The 12,774-nt window shown below is 33.2% G+C and overlaps 1 pseudogene; it reads left to right on the plus strand.

The window, feature by feature from the left end:
- Window positions 1-6,766: 6,766 nt before the first annotated feature.
- On the plus strand, window positions 6,767-11,771 carry LOC149212486 (E3 ubiquitin-protein ligase UPL1-like; annotated as a pseudogene).
- Window positions 11,772-12,774: the final 1,003 nt, after the last annotated feature.

Here is a 12,774-nt window from a genome sequence, read left to right on the forward strand (position 1 = left end):
ATTTTCACTGGAAATTTTTGGACAGAATTATTTTCTTGCCTTGGTACTCAGTTAGCTCATAACTCATCTTATAGTTCTCAATCTTATGGGAAAACCAAGATAGTAAACAAATGTTTGGAAGGATATCTTTGTTGTTTTTTATCTAATAAAAAGACACAATGGGTCAAATGGTTGCCTCTGGCTGAATGGTGGTATAAGACTTCCTTCCATACTGCATCAAAAATGACCCCATTTATGGCACTTTATGGATATCATCCACCATCCATGACATCATATTTAAGAGAAAATTCTAAGGTCCAAGCAGTGGAAGATCACATCGAGCATCAACAAAAAGTTATCCAAATCTTAAAGGATAACCTCACTTTGACTCAAAATGGAATGAAACAACATGCATATCAACATCGTTAGGTCTGAGACTATTGTGATCCATAATGTAGATATAAGTCTTTCGGATTAATCACATCATTAGGATTTGGTCGACGTTTAGAACCAACTAATGTGGTTCATCCTTAGGACAAGGTGTTGTCTTAAGGATGAACCACATTATTTGGTTTGAAACGTCGACCAAATCCCATCGATGTGATTAATACAAAGGACTTATATCTACAAACCAACATCGTAGTGAAAGAAGTTTTAATGTAGGTGACTCGGTATTTCTACGGCTACAACCATATAAAAAATGTTTCTCAAGAAAGAAAAGAAGCATAATAAATTATAACCAAAGTATTATGGTCTGTACAAGGTGTTGTAAAATATTGGTATTATGGCATACAAATTGGAGCTTCCTGCAACTTCCCGAGTGCACCCAATTTTCCATGTTTCATGCTTAAAGAAGGTTATTGGTGACAACCTTCCAATTCAAACAATATTTCTAGAACTTGACGAGGAAGGAAAAATCATATTGGAACCTAAAGTAGTCACGAAAACAAGAACTTGACAGCTACAAAATCGATCAATTTCGGAGTATCTCATCAAGTGGAAGAACTTACCCGTTGAAGATTCCACATGGGAGGATGAGAATTTTATAGAGAAGCATCCAAAACTACTCAAGAGTTGAGGACAAGACTTTTTTGAAGGAGAGGGGCATGTTAGGTCCCTATAATATTAGTGATTCCCCCATTACTATTGTCATTGTAGCCCTTATTTTTATTGTTGTTCCCCTATTGTCATCGTATTGTTATTATTGTGTCCCATAGAAGCCCACTATTGTTATTTTGGTGCCCTTATATTATTATTATTTTGTCGACTTTTATTATATTGTGACCCCTTAGACTCTTAAATATAGAAAGGAGGTCTTGTCATTTGTATCATACAATAATTTTTCATTCGTGTAATGTAAAGGAGGTTTCCCCCTCGAAGAGGCTGATTTTGAAGTCGTTGCTCTATCTTTTCTTCTATTTTGTGAGCTGGCAGCATAACACTAACACATCATTCATATTCAACTATGCTTTTTGGTGAGCCGATAGGTTGTCCTATAATAATATCTAAAAGGGAAATATTAGCTCAAGAATGGCCATTAGGTGCTATAATATTAACTCAATTTGGAATAGTCTAAGTTTGTACGCATCACTCTTGCTACTACTACAAGCCTAAAGTTCTTCAAATGTCAATGTTATCCTATTGTGTGTAGCCTATCAAATTTCAATATATTTTTACTAGAATGGTTGGTGCCATTTTCCGTCTATGGATCATGCGACTTCCCTTTTTTCTTTCATAATTCTAGAGTCTCTTCTCTGATTTAGACATACTTTATTTTCACCTTCAACACTAAAATATCCTCTAACATTTTTTTAGTGTGAACTAACTATTGCTTAGGAGAACACATAAAAATAAATGGAAATAAACATATCTGTAAAGAATCTTTCAACACCAATCTTAGTGTCCGTGAATATTCATACCTTTTTCTAAGCCTACAATAAAGAACATAGCTAATCAAATTATACAAACTTGAAAAAAATGCTGGAAGATGAGCCTCAATCATGCTAGGAACAAATCCCTTTAATGTTGTTACAATAAAAAAAAATGGCAGCATCATCTTCTCGCTCCAAAACAATACTTTCTTCCTTAAACAAGGTTGATAACATGTGTCTAAAAAATCATAATACTCATGTATTTTGGGGAGTAAAAAACTCAAGTGTACACTTTCTTTTCTAAGATTCCCAATATTTGAAGGGCACAAACCTCCATTATTAATATATGTTCCATTACAAGCACCTAAGATCTACAAGTGACTCTGAGTACCCACCCAAATCTCCACAGTTTCCAGTCTTAAAAAATTCATGTGCTTGAATCAAATTCCATATCGTGATCCTTCCCCTAATTTATTCAAATTTTGTTTTCAAGATGATGTCCATGTAATATCATACTTTCATACATAGTTTAATCTCCCAGAATAGTCTACTGATGTCAATATTTAGTTAGTTCGGATATATTGCAATGTTTAATATGAAACATACTCAAGTTGAGTGTGTCATCTAGAAATACATTCTAATTTTATTTCTCTTCTAGTGAAGCAAAAAGGAAGAATTGAAGCCCAAGTTGATGTAAGAGCTTGTTGATTTATGTCGTAGTCTTTGTCGTCAATGTTGTAAACAACTTCACCATCAAGGACTAAGACAAAAACTTACTCTGCAAAGAGCCCACATTCATTAGGAGTACCTACTACTATTTTATTATGTTGCTTGTAAGTACAAATAAGAAGAAGAGTAGTTCTTTCAACTTTCAGTTATAAGCTAGAAGAATATGTAACTCCGTTCGTTGAAGCATCAATACGTCTTGGCATTTCTACCACCAAATCTCCAAGAAATATAGATTAGCCACTACAAGGTCCCTAAACAAGCTTAATTGTCTTTTCTTGAACAGGTGGAAGTACAATGGCTAACCACTTTGCCAATGGTTCCAAAATATGTTGAAAAACCCCCTTTACATTGTGAATCTTTTGACCATATCATAGAGCCTACCTTAAGCTTCATTCATTCCATTTTTTTGCTAAATAACAAGCTCTAATTAATCCTCAATTTCAAAAATCTCGCTAATTAGCATTTCCCAACTATACAACACTATACACACAAAATTGCATGTTGGAAAATTAGAATTGTCCCTTTTCAAGGTTTAGAAGTTGTTTTATGCTTGTAGTATATGTATTATTCCTTGTCTTCTAGTGGAAGAGTCACATAAATATTTATGACCTTGTAGATCAGGTGGGTTGGATCAATCTATTTGGGTTTTTTCATTGGGTGCCTATGTCTCTATATAATTAATTGTATCCCATCTACATCAAATTCTTCCATCTATTCAACTATAAATGATATCCTATCACTGTTCATGGAATATTATGTCTGCAGTGTGGTGGAATGATCACAAATTATCTCTTGTTGCGACATCACTACATTCCTTTTCCAGTTATCTATAACATTGATGTGCTTGCTAATTTTGTATTTTGTTAACATAATATCAAGGTAAATACTAGATTACCTCTTTTTTTTTATTAAACCTACATTCTAATAGATACTCTTTATTGGCGATTACATCTATGTGGGAGTTTTGTGAGTGACGTACATGAAACAACTCCAAAGTGGATTTTTCTTTTTATTTTTATCATTGGATATACAAGATGGCCAAAGGCCACAGAGGTAAATTAATTTTTGAAAAGAAAGATAATGATTGATATGTTATGAAAGAGTATTCTTATTAATGATCTATACTCCCTAAATATGGGAAATGATATTCCTACTTCATGATACACTATCTCCTCAACTATTGCATTTGTTCTAATAACATTAACTTCCTCCACCTCTTACTTATTAAACAAGATTAAACTTTGTCTAGTACTTGAATTCTACAGATACATAACTTTCATCATAATTTTTTAGGTATCATATTGCATGAATACCTGCCTTTTGAAATTTTGGATCTTCCAATAGACTTTCCCTCACCTGGCTTGAGATAAGGTTCACCAAACAATAATTGCATTCACATATTTTTTCATGACACCTCAATTCTATAATAGGTTATACTAGAAAGAATTGGCGAATTTGGAATTAGTTTTCACATATTATGGAACATTGGTTCTTATACTCTTCCCTTTTCTTAGTGTTAGAAAAAACTTATTTGTTCAAATTATCACATTTGTAGTGTCGCAAATGTTTCTCCAAGAATGCTATCTGAATCTATGGGTTATCCATCAGTAAAATATTTGGTGGTGGAAAATGAAGATTATATAATAGATTCATTGTGTCATTAATGCACCTAACATACATGTTGTGCTTTCCTCTATTAGGGAAACTCATGATATATTTCCATTACTTTTGGAGTTAATATAGCCCTGTACCCATGCTATATGATAGTCATTGCTATCAATAATATCTCTTCTTATATGGAGAATAAATATGAATTATGTATGATAATGTATCATTGTGATATTACCTGCAAAAATGGTTTGGGGAATGCAATTGTGTTATCTTATCTCAATTTCTTTTCTTTTACTTAGCTTCTCAAAACAATGTTGATGAGTTATATGATGTGATTATGTTCTACAATTTCTTTTTACTCCTTTAATCCTTTAGTTTCTAGTTTTCATTTTTTCCATCTCATGAGCTACGTAGTGAATGTTTCCTAGTGGCCTACTTGGAGAATCCAATAAATGCATCTTGTATGTAGGGTCTTAAAAAACGATTAAGATAGACTAGAACACATCTCCAAGGATTTCTCTGGGAGATGCACAAGGTTTAGCATATCTCCATCATGAATGTAAACCATATATTATTCACAGAGATGTAAAAACTCCCTACATTTTCTTAGATGACAATTTTGAAGCACATTTGTCAGAATTTGTCATTGCCAAGTGTATCCCATTTACAAAAACCCACACCTCTACCTATGTTATGGGTGTTATCGGTTATATTGACCTTGAATGTGCAAGCATATCTAGGCTTAATGAGAAGTATGATGTGTACAACTATGACATTGTTCTTTTAGAGATACTCACGGGGAAGAAATATATGGATAATGATTCTAATTTACTTCAATTGGTAAGATGATAATGACTCTAAATTTGCTCCAGTTCGGATTGTCTTATTGTCAATTGTGAATTTTTTTTGTCTTGGGATATTGCATGGACCAAGAAAATAAAGAAATAACTTTCATTTCTTTAACATGGGTGTTTGAATGCATATTCTATCAAAAAAAAACAATGATGTAGTAATGGAAACTATAGACCAATACGTAGCAACACCCTGAACAAATATTGGGGTTGTAAGAAAGATATTCCAACTTGCACTACTTTGCACAAAGAGACAACCTTCTAAGCATCCCACCATGCATGAGGTTACTAGAGTTTTGTAGTCTTTAGTACTAGCTTCTAAGAAAGCTCCAGGTATCAAAGTAAACCAAGCATCCCCTAGCAACAACTACAAGAGATGTAGGATGAGTAGGTGGAAGGAAATCACAAAGATGTTATAGGAAGCACAAGTAACACTTCTGATGGAAATTTGTTTGTGAGATTTGGCAAGGTTATTTCACATAAAATTGTTTGACTATTATGAAGGCTTGAAGAAGCCAAAGATAGAGCTCATAATCAAAATTATATCCAATTGTTCATTCATCCATATTGTTGTTAGTGGAATTTAAAGCTAGCCTCTTACATCCAAAGCTCAAATTTTGCAGTTTTCTTTATGGAATAGAATTTGCTAGAAAAATATGGGCTTGGTAGTACTACAAATGATAGTACCAAGTGCTATGAGAAAAGTTCATGGTTTTTCACATAGGCTAGTTAGAATATTTGTAACATTTTTGTTGCTCAAGTCGTTTCCTAACTGAATTTTAGCAACCTATATATGGCATCCCATAGTATATTATGTAGTACCCAAACATGAAACTGACTATTGATGCTTTAAGGTGGGAAACATTTTTGAAAGAAGATATGTATCATGTTATGAGACAATACTGAGTAACTTTTTTTGTCCCTAATTACTCAGATACAAATTCTTGGTATGGTTTAGAAAGGGGTCGTCTTTCCTTCCTAGCATGAAAATAATATATACACTTAAAAATGTTAATGGTGGATATCATTGTACATGATGAATATTGTGTGTTTCTTTATTAAACATTAAGCATTGAACGTAGTTTTTCTTGTAATAAGTGAATATTTTTTTCATATTTTTTATGATGTTGTACGATGTTGTACATCAAGTTCCTCATAAAATGTCTCTACTATGTAGGCCCTTTTTTCTCTCTCTTTGATGCCCTTCTCTTTTTAACATATATGAATAATCAAATTTCTTATTTTGGGGTTTTATATTCATTATGATTTTTTTTCATTACTTTCAAGGTTTTACTACCAAAAGTTCTCTCTCTCTCTTTTCCCAAGTAGTTAGTCAATACAAATATCTGAAGGCTTTTGAAATTAATAAATATATTAAAATTCACTATAAGTATTAATACGATGATATGTTATGGGTGGCATTTGTTATCTCTCTATCTCCTGTAATTTCAATATAGGTATTTTTTCTTACTATTTATATTCTCATCCGAAGAAGTATATAAATTTTTTTTCTTTACCCATAAAAACCTTCTAGTTATGAATTCTATAATTTTTAGTTTTTCTTTATTGTTTTGTATATTTTTCATGGTAGTGCATATGGTGATGATTTGTTCTGTACTCGTGCTTAATTTTTTTCCTTCATTTTATGTATTTTCCAACTTGCGACATTTCAAATGATGCATGCACATTTATGCTTTGTTGTCGATTTATTATATATATATTTTTATGTGGAAACATCATTCGACTTTTCTTGGTTCTTTAGATGTAGTTGTAGTAATTTCTAGTCTACTAACATTGGCTACATTTGTAAATAATCCAGTGGAAAAATGCTCAATTAGAGATCCTTTTCTTAATATAAATTTTCTTGCCTTGTCTCAAGGATGGCGTGGTAAAGAAGAAGGTTTTTGGTTGTTAGCTTGTTCTACTGAAAATGAAACTGACCCTGTTTCATATGAGCTAGGTTTTTCCCTTCATTTTGAATCTTATGCTCACGAATTTGTTCAAAAGGGAGATTCTGAAGTGGAACTATCAAGACACCCAGGGCTGCAAGTAATTCATATACCTGATTTGAGTATGAATTATGTAAGTGATCTCCAACTTTTGAAGCATATAGTAGATGAATGCATGGTACCTATTGGCCTTATATTTTCTTTACTAACAAGATTATGTTTTGCAAAATCCTTTTCACGTCTAGACACCAGGTAGAAATACATTTGTATTTATCTTCTGTCCTTTATTGTGCTAGTGCAAGCAAGTAATGACCCCAATGATTTATCTTCTTTTTTCACCAATGAACTTGAGTTTGTGAATGAACTTGTAACATTAGTATGATTTGATTATATGGTTTCTAAATATATTCATATTTTGGAAATATTGGCATTGGGGGCCCTCTATCAAGATAGGTCTTGTCAGTCAAAGGTTTTAAATGTCATCACACCAGGAGGACATCATGGCATCTTACCTAGTCTAATGCAGAAGGAAATAAGTTCCCTTTCTAGTGAATCATCCTATTGTTCGATATATTTCCTAGAAGCACTACTTTCTCTTGCAACAATTCTACTTTCTTCTTCTTCTAGCTACATTGCTTTAAGGGATGTGGGTTTAATGCCAAATTTTCTCCCTCTTCTCAAATATTTGGATCCACAATACATACACTTGGTAACAATTGTTGTCCATGTTCTTGAGGTTTTTATGGACTATGTTAATCCTACTTCAACCTCCTTTAGTGTTTTAGGAGGCTTGGATAACACCATAGCACGCTTGAGGCTTGAAGCCTACCATTTTGAGGAGAGAGTAAGGAAGCATAGTGGAGAATCACAATCAGGTTCTAAGAAAAAGTATCCTTAGAACAATGATGTTGGGTCAGAGGCAACACATAAAGCTCAACTTGAAAAATTAGCTCCTTATCATATAAGACTTCTTATGAAGAATTTTCTTCAGGCTATATCTCGTAGTATATATGTTCCTAGAAATACTACATGGCTATATGGATACGAAGAGAGTTATTTGTGATTTTTCTGGTGCACTATATTAGAAGATCAAAGGACTTTGGTGGTGGGGTATTTTCACTTGCAACTACAATCATGAGTGATCTTATTCACAAAGATCCAACTTGCCATTATGTTCGATGTTGTTGGTCTACCTAATTCTTCTTTGGATTCCATCATGGTTGGTGTCATCCATTTTACAAATGAAGTAGCTTGTATACTAGAATGGTTGGATATTTTGTGTCATTATTAGCTTAGACTTCAAGCTATTAATGATCGTGGTGCCCTAAAATGTTTTGTGAATTTTTTTACATCAGGAACCTACTTATAGGATTTGGTAGGTGATACTCCTAGGTCCTTATCATCTAACTTGGATAAGAGGATGTGACATGCTTCTTATTTGAGGGGGCATAGAGTGGATGTATTGACTTAAATATTAAATACTATTGCAAAACTTAGATCTGGCGTTGAATTGTATTCCCTATTGCAAGAATCTACTAATGCCTGTGTTCCTGTTCCCATGGAGACTGATTTAGAATAGAAAACAATTAGTTCAACGGACGAAGATGAATCATCGAGGGAAACATCTGATCTACGGTTTGATACTTCTGCTGAAATGTTTTCTTCAAACATGGAATCCTTTCTCCCAAATATAATCGATGTTACACGTCTCTTAGAGAATATTCTGCATAATATAAATACATGAGGGGAGTTTGTTGAGAAAAAATGGCATAGCATTTGTGTTGTAACTATTTGATTTACCCCTCTTACCATTGTAATTTCCAAGTGGCTAGAATATTGTTTTCACATTTAAGAAATTTTCACAGTATTCTCTCATCTCACAAGGGTTGTTTATACTACACTAAGATAACACATGAAACCTTTGAATTCACGGAATTTTTGGCTGGAACAAAGCTGGGATATATTGAGGTAGCACAATGAATGAAAATTTTTAGATGCCTTTCAAGTCTAGATGGTGTTTTATCCTTTTCTACCCATCTTCTGAAAATCACAACAATAATGGTGCCTAAAATTGATTCTAGAGGTGAAGATATACTAAAGGATGGAGTGAAGGTGTACAAAGAAATAGTTTCGAAAGTCATGTATATTGTTAATGATTCAAAAGTATATGTGAAGGCAGAGGTTGAACAAGGACCTATAGCTGAAAATTTGGCACCTAATGCAACAGGTACAGAAGCTAGAAGTGAGACTAACATAGTTTTAATTGTTTTATATTGAATCCAGTGTCTATGAGGAATGGACCTACTTCTCATTGGTCCATTGAACCTGAATATCTTTTTTTTATACAAACATGAATGCATCACCATAAAATAAAGGACCATGACATCGAAGGGATTTCAGGAATTCATCTTAGTTGTCTTGGGAAACATGCAGATGCATTAGAGGTTGACATTGGAGGATTTGTAAGTGCAGGGGAAACATCTCAAGTCCTGGAAATTAAAAGGCATTCACCTGATCTCTTGGGCTTTGATACTGTGAATAAGGTTGTGTCTAAAATGTGATGATTTTATGTTACTCTTGTGAAGTTTTTTGTAGTACCCAATCGAAATCGTGATGCTACTGATTGCTTAGTCCAATAACCAAGAGCGTGGTGGTTACTATTGCAAAAAAATTTCATGACAGTCTTGATGTGGATGAGAACTATAGCTCATCTGAGTTTGAGTCATCACTTTCTTCAAAGTTTCACTACTCTAGGAAAGTTGTGGATGACATTAAAACATTTAAATGACAACCATAAGCGAATGTGCAATACAACAATGGTGAATGTTTTCTATGTTCATGGTACAACTAAAAGTATTTTGACTACTTTTGAAGAAACATGTCATTCACTATGGGTAGTACCATTTGTGTCACAATAAGGAATGGAAATAGAAAGTGACAAAGGTATTGAAAATAAAAAGCTAGCGAATGTACCTTGGTTGTTAGAGGCATTGCGAAGCTATTATAGGATTTTGGAGTACCTTGTGAATTATTCTTCGTTTTTAATTGTTCCCTCTACATCACAATTAGTGCAACCATTTGTTGGATGCTTTGTCACTGTTCTAAGGGATCCAAAGGTTTTTGTCTGCACTCTACAAGCTCAAGTTCTCAAAGTTTTCTACCTATTTGGATCAATCCAATGTTTTGTCGTTGTAGTACATCTTTGATTTCCTTTGTTGTTTCCATTATTACCCATGTATACATTGCCATAGGTGATGTTAAAGGAAGAAAAATTCATATTCCTGGAAGCACAGGTCAACAATTTAGAGGTCATCCACCTGATGAGGCTACCATTTCTATGATGGTTTACATGGGATTTCCAAGGTCCAGGGTAGAGGAAGCATTGAGGCATGTTGAAACAAATAGAATTGAACTAGCTATGGAGTGGCTCTTTAGTCATCCTAAGGATCCAACACAAGAAGGCGATGAAATTTCCTAAGATCTTTCCTTGTCACTAGGTAATTCTAAGGTTCCCAAAGAGAAAGACAATAAAAAAGGAAGAGATGTTTCTTATGAAGAGAAACCCCTATAAAATCCTCTCGTTGAAGATATCTTAACTACATGTATGATTTTTTTGCAAAGTAAAAATGTGATTCTTTGTCCATGACTAACATTTTGAAATTGAAATAAAGGCCAATACACTCTGAGAATTGTTTCCCTTCTTATTCATCAAATAAATCTTTATAAGGTGGATGGATCTGAAAAGGGCACTAGTCCATTATCAATTATTTCTCATATTTTAGCATTAGTTTTGAGTGAAGAAAACAATACTAGAGATATAGGAGCCAATAATGGACTTGTTGGTATACATTGGACTTATTGAAAAATTTTATGCCAAATAAACTGATAGGGGAAAAAGTTTCAGTTCCCAAGTGGGTGACTGCATTATTTCTCATACTTGACCTTATGCTGTAATGCAAACTCCAGCTTACTATAGATTCCCAGAACACTGGTACTATGGGAGGAACTTCACTTGTCTCTGATTCCGAAGATATAACTTTAGCTAGTGAAGGTGTTGTAGATAATAATAAAAAAGTCTTCCTTGGATGATAACATTATAGGCAATAGTCCATTCATGAAGATTTTGGGAAATCCTTTGGGATACATGTCAATAGATGAAAAACATATAGTAATGATTATATCTTGCAAATATTTGCAACTACACCTTCCAAGAGTTACAATTTAGGCGTTCAAAAGTTTTGTGTGGCTTACAAAGTCACATTCCATGGCAATACAATTTCTCAAGAGAGGTGGATTGTCTTCCCTTTTGAGCCTTGGTAGAATTTATTTTTTTCTAGGTTTTGATAGTTTGGCAGGATCCTCAAACTCTTTATATTTATATGGAGGTAAAGATATGAAAGACTCTAATGAACATGTTAAGTAATCATGGTGATCATGTTTCTCATTGAACATTCTTGACATCTATGGCTCCAATCATTTCTTGAGAGCCAATAATTTTTATGTAGGCCACTGGTATGGTTTGTTAGTTACAAACATTGGCGGGTAGGACAAATATAATTTTATCAAATGAGGAGAATATGGAGATAGGTAAAGAGAGGGAGAAATTGAAGGAAAATGATATAGAAAAAGATAAATTCAAAGGTTATAGGCAGGTTGAGGCAGGTGTTCCATCTATTTATTTTAGTCAAGTGCCTGATGTAAGCAAGCCACATGATAAGATGGAATTTATATTCATAAACATTGGTGCATTTATGAGGAGGTTTACTTCTTATGGAACCTAAGGATCATGGAATATTGAGGCATGATACCAACCCATATGTATGGGTAGCCATCAAAGATTTTTTTTCCTTCTATGATGCAATTTTTGAGCCAGTTGTCATACATGATTTATTATATGTTGTCCTTTTCTTTCCATTTGTTTACACAATTTGTCTATAGCTTGAACTTTTTAGCATTTAACTTAGTTGGCATGATTATGCCTAATATTTTCTTAAAGGATGAATACTATGTTTATAACATGTTCTTTTCTATGGTGATGTTTTATTTTATTTGTTTATATAGGTCATTTGGCCACATAGTGACCATTAACGTCCAACTGAAGAAAACTTGTTCACGTTTCTTGCTTTTCTGGGGGAAAATGACATTGACATTGATGATGTTGATGTATATGACATATAAATCCTTTATAGTATACTTTAGTTTATATTCGAGTGTTCAACATTTTTCATGTCTTATACTTGGCATTGTATCTTCTTTCATTTTCAAAATACTAGCTCAATATTGATAGTAAGAAGCAGGAATTGAAGAAAGAGGAGAACAATAAAAATGGAGTGACAAATGCAGAAAGAGAGAGAAGAGAATGAGTCTAGTGGTACCCTTAAAGCCAATATCTTGTATGAGACACACACATATAGATTGATGTTCAAGTCTTTAGAGTTGGTGAATTCACCTGCAATGCCTTGGCAACACAATGCTAATGTTTTGAAGTGATGAAACAATATTTCATGTGTAAAGTGTAGTCCAACCAATGTTAAGTTGGAAACTCATATTGTAATACTTGACATTTTGTATAATATAATTTGTGTGGTTGAAAATATTTATAGTTGCACTTGATATTATTTAGCATTGTAATTAACATATGCAACTTTGTGTTTTCATATTAGATGAACATGCACATTGTATGACATTTTTTTTAGTTTAGTCGCAAAATCATACTAGTTAATTTATGTTGATTAATAATGAATGCATAAAGTAAATTTAAAATGATTAAATTAGTAGTTTATA

Source organism: Pinus tabuliformis, chromosome 1_1 (genome assembly GCF_031772625.1).
Source record: "Pinus tabuliformis cultivar Carrire ecotype Pingquan chromosome 1_1, CPIR1, whole genome shotgun sequence".
Lineage (NCBI taxonomy): Eukaryota > Viridiplantae > Streptophyta > Pinopsida > Pinales > Pinaceae > Pinus > Pinus tabuliformis.